Raw genomic sequence first — 16,514 nt, forward strand, 5'->3', positions numbered from 1 at the left:
AAGAACGCCAGAGACGTCGGGCGATCCGGCGTTATAGGAGATCGCGAGATGGCGGCGGGCCGTGGCGGGCCTCGACGTTCCGGATAGCGAATTTTCGACACGTTGTTGTTCGTGTAATCCGCGATTTAACGCGTTTCGTTTGCGTCCGGTCGCGCCGCCGGCTGAAAATTTAACCAGCGTGCTTATGAAAACGCGCCGCGCGAAACCCGCGTAGCGTGCCAAAGCGATCTCGACTCTCGCTTGTGAAAGAATAATGCGCAGGGGAGTGGCGGAGCAGAACTATAGCGCAGGGAGGAACGGTTGCACGGGAACCGCGCGCGATCACGGCCAAAAAAGAAATTTATAAACAACGTACGCGCACGCCGCCCTGCGCCTCCCTGCGACACCCTATCGCGCCAACCCTTTGCGGCACGGTTTAAATGAGCCGAGTTATTTGAAAAACACCCCGAGGTAAAAATCGTCGACGTTTCGCAGGTTACCACCACCACCACCGCCGCCACGGCCGCGAGTTAACGTTGCAAATTACTGGAACGAAGAAATAACGCGTGCCGAAACAAATGTCGCGGATTCCTGCCCGCCGCTTTTTGCGCGCGCCGCCGCGCCAGCAAAACCTCCGCTACGATGGAAGTAATTGCGTCATTCGATTGTTTCCGTTTCGAGCTTAACGACGGCCGGATCAGTTAACGAGCAAAGGGTCTCGGGTATGGCACAGTCCACGGACGAAATAATAGCCCTCTTAATACTTTCGACTGTTTCGGAAGTTATACATTTTGCATAGCACGTCTTGTTGTACGCTTTCGCGAAACATCCACTGTAACAGTGAGACAATGCAAATGGACGGTAAATTCGGTACGAGTTGCCAGTGAGGTGAAAACTGAAACAAAAGTGTTCAGCAGAATTTCGTTGCTTTTTAGAAACAGTTGGAGGAAAATGTTTGAGTCAAAATGAAATTGTTAGAATTTTGCAGTCCATATAAAAAATCCAAACTTTCTGACAGAAGCCGGAAATCAACTAGCGTTCTGAAAATTCTAAAAATCTGTAATCCCCAAGTAAATGTTTTAATAAAAGAACGGCAATATTCGGTACGTATTTTTGCAAAATTTTTCGTTTCATGCTGTTTGGTTTCCATGCGCCTGCAGAATTAAAAATACAGATTATTAATTTGAATTGTGCCCGAGGTATTCGATATAAAATCAACTTTGAACGTTGTTTTCATCGCTCCAGCTCGTAAATATTTGATTACGGAATTTGATGTCGAACTAGAAGCACCACGAAATCGAATTCTGTCGCTTGAGTAATGTCTTTGTGAGGGAAACAATGAAGATGTACGGTAAATAATGATTCACAGAGTGAGCAGGGTAATTGTTGATGAATCCAGAGTGCAGTTGAATGGCGCCGATATTTTGCAAAGTTTATGACAGCTATTATGTACCGACAAATATCGATGCTTTTCCGAGAGTTTAGTGATACTTCCGAGATTCCGATTGCGGTGCGCGGGAACTTCTAAAGTACGAAAGTTAAAGAGTTTAAGTAATTTTCAAGCCCCAGTTCGAGTCATTTGAGGAAAAAAATCCAGTCCGCGAACTCGGGCGGATATAAATCAGATTGTAAATCCACTTTCACAATGATCAAGAACTTCTAATATCTCTCTGAAACTTTTGAACGCGTCGCGCTTTGTGCTACCAACCCGCTAATAATCTCGCTATTAAATATTGCAATTATGCGTAGTACGTAATTCCACGAGTCACTTTTTCGCCGTTAATATTGGAGTTTATAGTTACTAAGTTTTTTAATTGATTTACAGGGTGTCCCAGGTTTGAAGTGTAACACTCTGCTTGTGTATTCTATGGATCTAAATAAAAAAAAACTGTTATGTGAATTAACATAGGTTGCTTGACGCTTTATTAAAAAGTTATAAACAAAAATACAGAATTGGCCTGAGCAAATTTACCATAACCAGTTTTATCTATTTATATGTATTAGATTGCTAAGAAAGTTCAATGGATTTTTTTGTTAAAAAATTTGTACTGCAGTATTCAGTTTAAAAATTCTCTGTTAATTATGACAACTGTCGCCCGCGTGTATTATCTAGTCACATTTTTCTGGGACACGCTGGATTCGCAGTTTTGATTCGAAATACTCGCCGATCCAATTTTCCCCACCTTTTCACGAGTTTCTAAAAGTTTTCCCTCGAAATCCCCGTTCCATCGATCGAAAAGGTCGTAGTCGGAAGGTGCTGCATCCGGTGAATAGACCGGATGAAGAATAACTCTCCGTTTTAATTTGAAAACCACTTCCGAAGTGGTTTTTGCAACATGCGGCCTTGCTCCGTCGCGTTAAAATATGACATTCGTTCCAACGCGTGACCGATGTTACTTTAACACGAAAGCTACCGAGCATTAAAATTGACTGGCACGCATTGTCTTATAAAAATAAATTAAATTTGATTTATTTCGATTTTGTGCGATTTTTATCACAATACGTGCTTGAATAAAGAAGTCGTTATAATTCCAATAATTGTGAAATCAAAAATCTGTAACCGGTAATTTAAACCGGGTCTAATTTAAAACAGTAACAAATTAAAAGAATTTAAAAACACCGTTACATTATTTCCAACCTATTGAACATATCAAGAAAGAAAATAAATCTCTATTTCACCCAGAAAATTTTTATACCTCATATACATCCACCGTCTACTGTACAGTGTGTGGCTGGACGGCTGGCATAACCGGGCAGGAGATGGTTCTACATGTAAAAATAAGTCGAGAAAAAGGAATAACATTTCTTCATTTGACGCCCGGTTTTCGAGGAAATCGAGTTTGAAGATCGATCGGGCTCGCGTGCTTTAGTATACGGAGGAAGTAGTATTGGCCGGCCATGGTCAGACGCGCCAGACGATTCCTATCTAATAGCACGTGTATTCGCTGCATTTTCCAACTCGATTTTCTCAAAAACGAGGTGTCGAACGAAAAAATGTTATTCTTTCTTTTAGACACGTCTTTACATGTAGAATCATCCCCTGCGCGGTTGCACCCCCCGTCCGGCCACACTCTGTACAATTGCCATTTACAACCACTCATTCCTTTTATGAGATGCAATTTTGAAAACTAATCTAGTTCGCGTGCCCTAATATTTACGAAAAGTGGAATCAGCAGGTGATGAACAGTCGCTTCAGCTGATTCCTGTACTAGCAAACGCATACTCAACGGCTCTCGAAATCTGACATTTCCGAAAAGGGGACGTCGGACGAAAAATTTAATTTTGTATTTCCGACGTACTCCCGCATCCCTCGCTTTCCGATTTTGCCATCGGAACGAATACCCGCGCGTAATGAAATGCCTTTTATGCATTTAGCACGGTGCATCCACAGAGAGTTCAACAGTGGATTACCCGGCAAATAAGAGCGTCACCCAATGACCCACCGAGCGCGTTATTGCGACAGCAGCGATTGCGTGCGCACGTGCGCCATTAAAAATCATTCCATTAAATTCCTTTGGCGCGCGCCGGGAACAGCGGCGTTAAACAATGATTCAAACCGAATTGGATCGGACGCGTGAATCTGGCACTGCGCTCTAATATATGAAAATTGATGAAAAATTTTTCCGCGCCGCCGGCGGGGTAAACGATAAGCCGCGGGGGCGGTGCGAGTCCTTTGAGTGCCGCCGGGGGAATTAAAATAAATGAGAATATTGTGAATCCCTTTTAGCGTCCCGCACGAACTTGCCAGCCTTTGTCAATTGACGGAAAAGTGGTGCGAGAGAAGCGGCCGTGTGCGCGCCCGCGCGTGTGTGTGCATACGCACGTGTGTAGGTGGGAGCAAAATGTATGCGCCGAGAGGAGAAAGGACTGCTCTCGTGCAATCGAGACAGCCGTTATACGCACTCTTTTCGTTAGCAGTCGCAGCCGGCGCGGCGCGCGGCCCGACCCGCTTCAGCCCGCTTCGTCCCGCTCCGTCTCGCCCGTTTATCGCCGCCTCTTTCACCGGCACCTTTCGTTAAATGTCTGCGACACTTGAACAAGGAGATCGCGACGACACCGGGCCATCTGCGCCGACTCCGCAGGTCCGCCCACGCCGTGTTGATACTGGCACGCTCCCCTCGTTTCTTTCGCCCCCCCCATCCCGCTCTACTCGGACACACGGCGCCGCTTAAATTTGTTTATTTAACACTTTACGTGAAAGAGAACGACCCCGGCCCGGTTCCGAGACGCTGCGAACCTACCTTGTCGCGGCTCGAATCTACGAGCAGCTCTTTTCCTCTGTCTTTCTTTCTCTCTACCATTCTTTCTCTCTCTCCTTCTCTCTCTCTCTCTCTCTCTCTCTCTCTCTATTACTCTGTCTCTCTGTTGCCCACCACCAAGGGGTAGCTACCCCTTCGCAACGATCCTCGGAGAAAAAGCTTCTCCGACCTCTCCCTCGCAGAAACTTTGATTTCGCGTTTGCTCTGGCCAGTCGATAATTAGACATTTAAAACGAGTGTTGATCCAAGCCTTATAAGCTGACGGAACGACTCCGAGTATGCAAAGGCAAACGATGGCTCCAGACCACTGTGAGGCGGAGAAATTGAACGGAGTTTTTGTGGTGTTTTTGTTGAATAAATAATGTGGGTAGTGAATTACCAGTAAAGAGAAAGGTCGTGCATCAATTTGTATGGAGCTGTTGTAAAGAGGAGGCTCCAGGACTCCAATTTTTATGACAGTTTCATTAACACTAAACCTACCACCGCCGGCCAAAATGACCGGTTCCAGATTTTTTATTTTACAATTACTGGAATTATAAAGACGCTTTCGTGGGAAATGTAAGTATTTATTATAATACGAATCGCTCAAACTCCAAATAAATTCAATCTGGTTATTTTTATAAGACAACACGTATTAGTTACTTTTAAAGCTCGGTAGGTTTAGTGTTAACGCGAACAATTTCAATTTTCGAACAAAAAGTTCAATTTAAATATTGCCGATTTTTCTCGAATCGGTATTGTTTCGTTGGAATATTTTTCGGATCCACTGTATGTAATAAGTATACTGCGGATCTTTATTGAAAATAAGAATTTTTTACCTGAATTGTAACGAACTGTAGTGAAATGAAAATTTATTTTCTTTCTTCTTACGATTAGCAGATTGAAAATAATATAATAGCATGTCTCAATTTTTCTAATATTTTTGCTATTTAAAATCACTAATTGTTGTCATAAATGCATACAATCCGCAGTCTAGTAATAAGACTGTACCACGAAATCTTCACAAATTACAAGTAATAAGAAAGAAATAAGAAGAACGTTAAACAAAAAACCCTATTTCAATTATAAATGGTTTATTCATACTTCCAGGTTTATTTTCCGGTATCAAAATGCTAGATTCATTTCTAGATCAACTGGATTCGCAAATTCTTAGTTAATCCACCGCGGTAATAATTCCGAGATTACTATATTCTACGTATTCATCGCTGCCGATCCACCGCTTCGAACTTTTCGATCCTCCTTCGACACCACACGAATTATCAGATAGAAAACGGTAAAAAAGGTACCAAAGTTTACCACAGAAAGAAAAAACAGAAATTCGTCCGGGCGATCGTGAAACTGTAGAAAAATAAAAAGGTATCATCGCCGGCAGCAGAGACAGCTGCGCAAAAGAGAGAACGCGTGCAACGCCGGTTACCAAACTTTTCCGACGCGGAAAGTTACCCTCGAAGTTACGTCACGGAGCGTTTCATTTTCCCCCCCCCCCCCCTAATGAAATGTCCTGCAGTTGCCATTTTCACCGACGCTTAGACCCGTCTCGCAAATGGTTCGCGCGGAACAGGGCCACGCTCTGACAAAGCAAACAGACGCCGCGTCGCGTCGCGTCGCGTCGCGTCGCGTCGCGCTGCGCGTTGAAAACGTATTCCATAACTTTTCGTACCATTTCCTGGTCCCTGGCCCTCGTGCGCCTCTTCTCTTCGGGCCGCTGTCCATCAGAAACACTCCGCGCTCTCGCAAATGTGTTTGTTTAGTGCTTGGACGCGAACGAGCGAGGAATGAAGTGGCGAGTAGAGTGGCCAGGTTACGCTGGCGCGTGAGATTTTTTATTTTTTTTTTTTTTTTTTCCCCCACCCCGACGAGTGTTAATCGAATGGGATCCCTTGTTTCGATCGCGAGCCGGTCCCCGGTTAATTAAAATCGTCACGGCAACGGCGGTGGCAGGTAATACGAATATTCAACAATTGCGGTCGCGATGCATAATTCAGTTGCGCTTCGGCCAACATAATTCGCATCCCCTCCCCGACGCCGAGCACTATAGCGCAGCGCTGCGCCTGATCCCCCGTTGGCTGCCATCTGAAAAGGGCAGCCAACAAAATCCTCTTTCGGCCGAATAGACCGGATTACTCGGGGAAAAAGATTTTCCAGACGACGACGTCGTCGTCGTCGTCGTCGAGTAATACGCGCGCGCGCCAATGCGCGTCGACCGACCAAATAATTAGCGTCGGCACAATCGTACGAATCCGTGCTCGTCCTCGTGAACGAGGACGGGATTAACCGTGGATCGTAATGTCCCGTATACGAGCGTAGCCAGAATGGCACCGACGACCGGAAGACCGTTGAATAATGCAGGATCCAGCATCAAAGAGACGAAGGGAATCGATAGTGTAAAAATAAGGCACATACTGACCCGGGGATCGCGCGGAGGAAGCGAGTTCAATACTCCCCGGGCGAAAATTTCATCAGGGAGAACCTCGAATGGGATAGTTAAATTCCGAGGATCGACTAATTTGAATTCTTTTATGAAACTTTCCGACCGGTCGAAGGTTCGCAACCCGATAAAGGCGGATTCTTCTTCTTTCGTCGCCGTTAAAAAGAGAAAATCGAGTGAACCAGCCACCGAGCGAGCGGGAAAGAAAGAGAGAGAGAGAGAGAGATAAAGGCAAAGGAAGAGAAAGATCGCCGGCAGAAGCGGATTAGCCGCTTCATTTCAATTAACCGTTCGATAAATTCGTGGAGAACTTACGAGCCGGACCGTAGTAACGGCTAACGGAATCTCTTCGCACCGGCGAGTCCGCCGCCGGAAATCCGACGAGTTTTCTATCCGATTCAGCGTTTTGTCCGTGGAAAATTACATTTTATTTTATAAAGCGACCGATACCAGAACGCCGCGCCGATCCTCGCCGATCCTCGCCGTTCGACCGACACCGTCGACGACACTGGAGCAACTCTGCCGGAAGTTCTCGGAATCATACGCTCAGTTAAATTTCCGGAAAAACCGATCCAATCGAATCCCGCGCCCGAATGTGGACATTCGAAATGATGTTGGAGAGTTTCCAGCGCGGGGCTGGCTCGATTGGTCGAACACTGGGCCCAGCCCCAATTACCGGCTCGCCGGTTACAATATCTTCGACCGGCCTCCGGCGCGGCCATAATCTCCGGATCGATAAAACGTCACCGTAGCAAATTTCTCTCGCGAGCACCTCGCGTTACCCTGAAGGTCGCCGCGCACAAGACAAGCAACATGCCGAAGTTGTTTGGTCGCCAAGATTCAAGAACAAGGGTTAGAAATTTGCAGGAGAATGGTCTTCGTGCCAGAAATCATTTCCCACGTCGCACAGTGGTCCCAAATCGCCAAAACGTGGTCAAAACCTCACAATTTATTAACGAATTATTGGTTCTGCTTCTGAAAATTGGTGTTAGGCCGTTTTTGGGCTCGCTGATCACGAATCTGAACTTGAAATTAGAAAAAACGAAATGGCGGACATATACATTGAAAAATTATTGGTTCTGCTTGAACTTGAAATTAGAGAAAACAATATGGCGGACATATACATTCAAAAATTATTGGTTCTGCTTGAAAGTTGGTATTAGGCCACGAATCTGAACTTGAAATTAGAAAAAACAATATGGCGGACATATACATTAAAAATTTATTGGTTCTGCTTGAACTTGAAATTAGAGAAAACAATATGGCGGACATATACATTAAAAAATTATTGGTTCTACTTGAAAGTTGGTATTAGGCCACGAATGTGAACTTGAAATTAGAAGAAACGAAATGGCGGGCATATACATTAAAAAATTATTAGTTCTGCTTGAACTTGAAATTAGAGAAAACAATATGGCGGACATATACATTCAAAAATTATTGGTTCTGCTTGAAAGTTGGTATTAGGCCACGAATCTGAACTTGAAATTAGAAAAAACAAAATGGCGGACATATACATTAACAATTTATTGGTTCTGCTTGAACTTGAAATTAGAGAAAACAATATGGCGGACATATACATTAAAAAATTATTGGTTCTGCTTGAAAGTTGGTATTAGGCCACGAATGTGAACTTGAAATTAGAAGAAACGAAATGGCGGGCATATACATTAAAAAATTATTGGTTCTGCTTGAACTTGAAATTAGAGAAAACAATATGGCGGACATATACATTCAAAAATTATTGGTTCTGCTTGAAAGTTGGTATTAGGCCACGAATCTGAACTTGAAATTAGAAAAAACAATATGGCGGACATATACATTAAAAATTTATTGGTTCTGCTTGAACTTGAAATTAGAGAAAACAATATGGCGGACATATACATTAAAAAATTATTGGTTCTACTTGAAAGTTGGTATTAGGCCACGAATCTGAACTTGAAATTAGAAGAAACGAAATGGCGGGCATATACATTAAAAAATTATTAGTTCTGCTTGAACTTGAAATTAGAGAAAACAATATGGCGGACATATACATTCAAAAATTATTGGTTCTGCTTGAAAGTTGGTATTAGGCCACGAATCTGAACTTGAAATTAGAAAAAACGAAATGGCGGGCATATACATTAAAAATTTATTGGTTCTGCTTGAACTTGAAATTAGAGAAAACAATATGGCGGACATATACATTAAAAAATTATTGGTTCTGCTTGAAAGTTGGTATTAGGCCACGAATCTGAACTTGAAATTGGAAAAAACGAAATGGCGGACATATACATTAAAAATTTATTGGTTCTGCTTGAACTTGAAATTAGAGAAAACAATATGGCGGACATATACATTCAAAAATTATTGGTTCTGCTTGAAAATTGGTATTAGGCCGTTATTGGGGTCGATGATCAAGAACCTGGACTTGAAATTAGAAAATTCGCTGTGTCATATTGCCTTGAACGAGGGGAAAGACTAATTCTCCGGATAGCAAACTCTACCCTTTGTATTGTATAAAGTAGGTATTCTATTCGGACTTCATAGTTCCAAAAGAAGAAAGAATTGAAGATGGTTTTTTTTTACGTACAATAAGATCCCATGATCAAAAATATAGGTTTCCATTTGAAGAAACAAAGTTGACCTTCGAATGACCTTGAAAACGCCATCCAAATAAAAAACTGATACTGCCTTGGACACGTGTTTTACACTTTTTTAATATCTTTCATGCTTTTCGAGATATTCGGCTGGAAAGATTTCAAATGAACAGACGGTATAAAAACAGCGTTCGTGTTTGGAAAATGGAGAAAAATGTCGGATATATGATTCTTTATAAAAAAATTGACATTCTATTCAAAATCTGTTTAACCCTTTGCACTCGAAGTTATTTTAACTCCAAAACGAAACATTTCTTCCGACCTAAAATATTTCCCTTCTATATATATATATTTTTTTTCATATTGTATATACGAAAATGGTGGAATTTACTCGTACCATACTGAAATATTTAGTAATTTATTAAATACTAACAAATTTAATAACGTAAAATATATTTTGAATAATGACATCGCAATTTTTAGTGACGCCTTATAGTCGCCATTCGAGTGCTAAGGGTTAAATTTTACAGAAAGACTCGGTGCGTATCTCTCACAGTTTGACAAGAAATGCAAGGAAAGCACAGAAAATACCTACTCTGCGTTACAAAAAACAATGCTACGACCACAGAGGCACCTAGGGACAGCTAATTTTTTTTTAGAATTGCAAGATAGTTACTATATACTATATAATACTATATACTAGAAGCTCCAACAAGTTTTAGCGATAGACCGTGCGAGACTTGCAACTTTTACTCTACATCTTAAAAATTTATGCCTTCACTTTTACTCTCTCTTTGCATACATAGTTATCAGTTAACAATGAACATTTGGCCCTAAAAACAACAGAATGTGTACACTGTACACTTAAAATTCGCAATGTGCTTCACAAGCTTAAAAAGGTATGGTCTAATGAACTCGAAATTCGGACTGTGACTGTCGGTCAGCTATAAAAAAAACGACCTCTTTTCTGTATACCCCCACTTAGAAACACTCTTCGAGTAACCAACCCCATACTTAAAACTTACCCAGCTGAATGTTCATATTTTAGATTTTGGCCACGTTTTCCAAAATGGGAAACCTGTGTGGGACCACTGTGCGTCGTTGGGGCCATAACTTTTAACGTCTTATTGCTTCCAGATTTTCGACACTTTCGGATACGCTCAGTCTTTATGGGCGACTTGCTGTCTTCTTGCCTGTCTTGCCGATCTTGCCTGTTTTGTGTGACCTTTATTCAGGAAGAATCGGCGACGCGGCCGATCCGTCAGACCGGAATTCAATCGAAGGCGTGCAGGCCCGTGGACGCCGATAAAAAATGGCTCCGCGCGGAAGACGGATTCGCCGATGTATCGTGTCGGATAAAAGCCGCCGGCGGCCAATGGGGAGGGCCGAGCGAGCCATCGATATCAGATTCGGCGATAAAATTTTAGAGAGCAACATAAAGCGGACTCGTCGCGTAGCTCGGTTCTGTAAAAGAATTTCCGAGTCGTGTACGGGAAAGATTTTATTTTACAGCGGCGACGAAACGGGTTCGCAATCTTCCTGATCTAGGTTATTGGTTAGTATTCGTTTGTTCGCCGACGAGTCGACGCGACCCGGACGCCGGATACAAGCGGAGGCCCGCACCGACTCTTTCCGCGTTTAATCTTCCCCTCCGGACCAAAGAGAGGAAGTTCGAGTCCGGGGCGGAATTATACGCGCAATTTCGATTCTCCCGGCTAATATGGCGGCGGTCCGTGGGTATCGATCAATTCGCGTGGAGGCTGCTGATAAAAGCAGCCCTGGGAAACCCCGTTATATCCGCAAGGAATCTCAATAAGTTTTTCGCCGAGGCACCAATCCAATCCGAGCCCGGCCCGGTTCTATCTGCTCGCGTGGAAAGTGCCTTTCTCCCAAGGGGTGATAGTCGCGTGGTTCTTTACACGAAAGTGGCTCGGCTCCGCTCCGCTCGGCTCCGCTCCGCTCGGCCCCGTGTACGTGTAGACGCTGATAAATAAGTAACGTGCTGAATTCTCTCAACCGGCTGGTTCAATGAACTGCCACCTATATAGACCCAAGGGGGTGAGGACGCGGTTAGGGGCGGTGGTTGGGGGCGGGGGGCAAGCGGGAAAACTGTTTCCACTGTTTCTGTATCGCAGCTAATAAACTTGAGTGCGCCATTTTTCTCCTCTCGAACTTCCTAAGCCGTCTAACACCTCGTGCACGGACACACGACATGACAATAGTACCGGCATTGTTTTGTCGATCCGGCCATTTTTGACGTGTCACAGTTACTCGATTGCGTCTCGTTCCGGGGACTGTCGGAGATCAACTGACCGCGAGTGTATCGACTTTCCCAACAATCCCCCTCGACTTTTATTCGAATCTTTTATTTTTTCTAGAGATACGATAGAACGCCACGGGAGGAAGTTATCGTCCCGAACAGATGGAAATTTGGACCATGGGAACGAAGGTCATCGCAAGGTCTTCTAAGATTTAAAAAAGAATAAAATTAATCACTACGATCATTTAGGTTTATAATTTACCGTCCCCGAACGCCGTACTGAAGTTACAAACATTTCATAATTTCCTCGCTGAAGGTCACGCGAAGGTCAACATATTGCACCTCGTTGGATTCGTTTTTTTATAAGCTGTAAGACTGTTGTGTAGTGAGAATATGCAGTCCCGTTAAAAAAAATACGATGACCTTGAAATCCCGGAAAAAATGACCTTGAGAGAAAAATTCGGCCCATCACCGTATTGGCGTCTTCGAACAGAATATTTTCTCCCCCTGACATTTTTTATATCTTACAAAGTAAGCGATATGTTTAAGGTGGTCAAGTTTGGTGCTGTATAATAATTATATAATTCTATAATGAATCTATATCTAGACGATTCTATATATCTATAATGATTCTATAATTCTATATAATTCTATATAATTCTATACAATTCTATATATATATATATATATATAATTCTATACAATTCTATATATATATATATATATATATATATATATATATATATATATAATTCTATACAATTCTATATATATAATTCTATACAATTCTATATATATAATTCTATATAATTCTATATATATAATTCTATATATTATATATAATTCTACTAATTTATTATTTGATTCTACAATTCTATAATTTTTGTCTCTAATTTTTTCCCAGCAGGAAAAGTCAACCTGTCATCTCCTCTCTCACCCCCACCCCATATACGATATTTAACGCTGGACCTGCCAAGCGTTAACAGCATCAGTTAAATAAAAATGGCAACCCTAAATCTACTGAGATTGTCTGTAATTTTCAATATAATAAATGCTTGGACAAGAAGCTTTCCATAAATGAATTTTTACAGTTTCAATAATAATTGTAGAACATAAAACCGGTCATTTTGACCGTGGTAGGTTTCGTGTCAAGCTAGAATCGTCAGAAGCAGCGGTTCGAGGACACCTCGGAGGACCGTACTCCGCAAAGAATCCCAATAAACCCTTCCCCCTCCCCTCCGCCCGTATTCCGGTTGCAATTGGCGAGTGTCGATTCCTCGCGCGGTTGTGAAAGAGCCGCCTTTCAGCGTCGAACAACGAGAAGAAAGCGAAACGGTCGAAGGAATCTGGTACATAGAGCGACACGGGGAAGAGGCGGATAGCAAAGGTGGAGTCGCGACAGAAGGGGGTGGAGAAAAGAGAGGGGGTGGGAAAAACCTGGAAAGAGATAGCGGAGAGGTTTCGATGGGATAGTAGCATCGTGGAGTCTTTTACGGGGAGGATGAGGAAAGCTACGTGCAAAAGCTGATAAATAAATAACACGGTGAGCAGAAGAAGCCTGGTCAAGAGGCAAGACCGGCAAGACGGTGAAGAAAAGTAACGCGAGCCCGTAAAAGGGAATCAATTCGATTCCCCAGTCGTGCCTCCACCCCCTGCGCCCCCGTATCTTTTCCTCACCTTACCACCGGCGGGGCGGGCAACTCTCGCCGCCGTCAAATCTCCTTCTCTGCCCCTCAGGTCGTTTTTCTTCGTCCCCCGTTCCAGGCCCGGGGAAGAATCTCCCCCACCCTCTTCATCCCCTTACCACTCTCAGCACGCTGCCAGGAAGCCTGCACACGCCTGTTCCTTCCTTCCTTCCTTGGCATCGTCCGCACTCCTTTTCCAAGCAACAAGTGCCGCCCCGACTCACATCTTTAAGAAACCACCCCCGTCCCTCCTCCCTCGTTTAAGCCACTATCGCCGCTACTAACACCACTGTCGCATACCCCAGCCATCCCTCCGACTTCGCCTCCGACTTCGCCACCCATCCTTCTTTTGCCTTTGCCCCCTTCTCGTTCATGCCACACCGCTCCCTCTCGCTTTGGCCCGGGCACTACCCTCTTCTCCCGTCGCACCCGTTCCCACCATCAACCCCTAAAACCGGCGACTACCTTCCAAATCACTCCACGGTCTTTCTCCACTATTTTCTTCCTCGCGACGGCTCACACCCCCAAACCGGCCTCTATCTACATAGCATGCACGTCGCACAGTATGCCGGAATCATAAAATCGGTCGACAACTTAATTACCCAGTATTTATTACAAAGACGGCGGTTTTAACACTAGGTTTACGGCGCACTAGAAATGACTATTTTACACTACTTTGTAAAAATAACATGAATTTATCTGTCAAAGTTTGTAGCCATTTTTTTTAATAATATATACCGAAAGAAGTTGGGAGTAGGGGGAGTTGGGGGGGGAGTAGAAGGAGTAGGGCTCTGAAATTAATTTTTAAGGGTTCTTTAACTCGTACAATCTGATTCTGATATTATTCTTTTACTGGAATAAAAGAGTATATTTGCAAAGCTACCTTTGGGAGTGCTTGCTTGGAATATGACTTCAACTAGTCAAGGTTAACAGCTGTTTGTGGATTTTACAATTCATTGTTTAACTCTTGGCTAGCGAGGTTTTAAATAATTTATCCATGTAAGAATTTTGAAATGTTTTTATATTTACAGGCTGTGCCACGTAACACTTTTCACGATTTTTCAGGTACTTGCGATGATCCGACAAACAAATATTTTCAACAAAACTTGATCAGTTTTCGATTGGTTATACATTGCAATAAAAAGAAGTTCGAGAAAAAATTTTTTTAGTATTGTCAAGGTCACCTTCATTTTTTTAAACGACACTTTGTATTCTCGACTTAACAGTATTATAGCCCGTATCAAGGCGAATTCAACGGCCTATTATACCATGACCTTCGGATGACCTTGAAGGCAAAGAAATGAAAATTTCAACATGAAATGACAGTCTGAATGTCTATGACACCCAATTGAAAACTGATCAACTTTTGTTTAAAATATTTGTTTGTCTCATTCGCCCAAGTACTTGAAAAATCGTGAAAAGTGTTATGTGGGACACCCTGTATATGGGAACAAATAAAAGAAGGTTTTAGTGAGTTAGTTAAAAATTTGAATGTTATGGGGAACATAATCTCAGGACGGAATAAATGTGATAAACAATATTTGCCAGTGAAATGTACTACCGAAACCAAAATAAATAAAGGGGTGTTTTTTTCAGTTTTCCTAGGAAGGATACCGATTAGTATTGACATCACAACATTGTATGTATAAGCTATGCAAGCTATTGTGGTTTGTAATATCGTATTATTTTCCACTCGCAAACATAACGTATAGTATACTATCGCAAACGTGCTGGTAATTGCTCTGATTTCGGTACCATAGCAAATATGGTACTGCAAATCAGTGAACGGTGTTTGCTAACATAATACGTGTCGATAATAAGATAATACTGGTCCTAAATCTGTGCTGAAGAGTTCTTCTTAAATTATAATAAAATAGGGGAAACGAAAAAATTACTGATAGATTCCGGTGAATATACTGTATTTCGATTTTTTCAAGGATTTCCAAGGTATAGTACGAAAGAGTACCCAGTCGTAATTAGATTAGCACGTTAATTGCCACATCACCACTCCGAAAAACCTCCTAAAATAAAACTAAGTTAATAAAACCAATATTGTATATTTCAAGTTTATAGTTCAACTTTAGATCACCCAAGTCCTAATAAAATTTGGTTTTAGACGACTATACTGCCACAAAAATTCATTTCCAAAAATGGACCGAAGTCGAATTGTGTCACACGCGTTCACATGATCGACGTGGCGATCAACGTGTTAATCCTTCGCGAATGACGTTTTGTGCGCTCTATTGACTCTGACAAATATTTCAAAATTTGTTGTACTAGGCGTGACACCTTTATATCTCGATGAAACAGCAAAGTAACAACGAAACGATTGCAAATTTTATTTGGAACACTTCTACCCTGAAGAATTCACGAATTGTTTCAAGTCGTTTACCAGGTTACCAGAGGAGAGGTATATTAAACGGTGAATAATCAAAATGCATTGCGGATGCCTTAAGGTTCCAATAACTGTGGCCAAATAAAATTAATATTTCAGATACGAACACGATCATATTCTTCCTCGAGAATTCTCGGGAAATATTATCTCGGTTCTCGAGAAACGAAAAATATCAAGAAATCAGGGGATCGCTGGTTTCCAGTATCTCAACGTCACATTTACATAATATTTGTCCCTCGATTCTACATATTGATATTTTTTACATGAACGCTCTTTTCACCCATTTTATCGCGATCACCCAATGCTATTTCATATTGCTTTCAAAAATTTATTCAGAATAAAGAATTCCTTGAGAAATTAATCAATCCATATCTCTGTAAGCCTATGTGTATTCTTTTGTGTTTGCACTAGTTTTTTTAGGAATAAAGGAGACTTTAAATCTCTGCAATGGAATGCTACTCATTTTTCATATCATTTCAAAGCGTATATCGAGACAAATCCACTCAAGGTCATACAAGGTCAGAAGTGGAAGAAAATTGAAGGTCATTTTTATTTCTAAAAAAGCAGTGCAAACATACAAAATTACCTTTGCCATTACCTTGCTTACAAAAAAACAGTGTTACGTTTTCCTCGTTAATCCTTTCAACCCTTAGCACTCAAATGGCGACTGTAAGACGTCACTAAAAATAGCTGTATCACTCAAAATACTTTCTACATTATTAAATTTGTTTCTATTCAATAAATTACTAAAAATATATACGAGTAAATTGCACCATTTTCTTATGCAAACATGAAAAAATAATATATAGAAGGGAAATATTCTAGGTCGGAAGAAACCTTTCGTTTTGGAGTTAAAACAGCTTCGAGAGCAAAGGGTTAATACGGATTGTTTGCAAGGAAAACGTGATAGACTGAACACGCTGTAT

General features: G+C 42.0%; 1 protein-coding gene across 1 annotated transcript in view; it reads right to left on the bottom strand.

Moving 5' to 3' along the window:
* LOC143352924 (cell adhesion molecule Dscam2) overlaps positions 1-16,514 on the bottom strand; it is a 332,337-nt gene that overhangs the window by 252,563 nt on the left and 63,260 nt on the right. The gene's annotated exons all lie outside the window — the stretch shown is intronic.

Source organism: Halictus rubicundus, chromosome 3, assembly GCF_050948215.1.
Source record: "Halictus rubicundus isolate RS-2024b chromosome 3, iyHalRubi1_principal, whole genome shotgun sequence".
Lineage (NCBI taxonomy): Eukaryota > Metazoa > Arthropoda > Insecta > Hymenoptera > Halictidae > Halictus > Halictus rubicundus.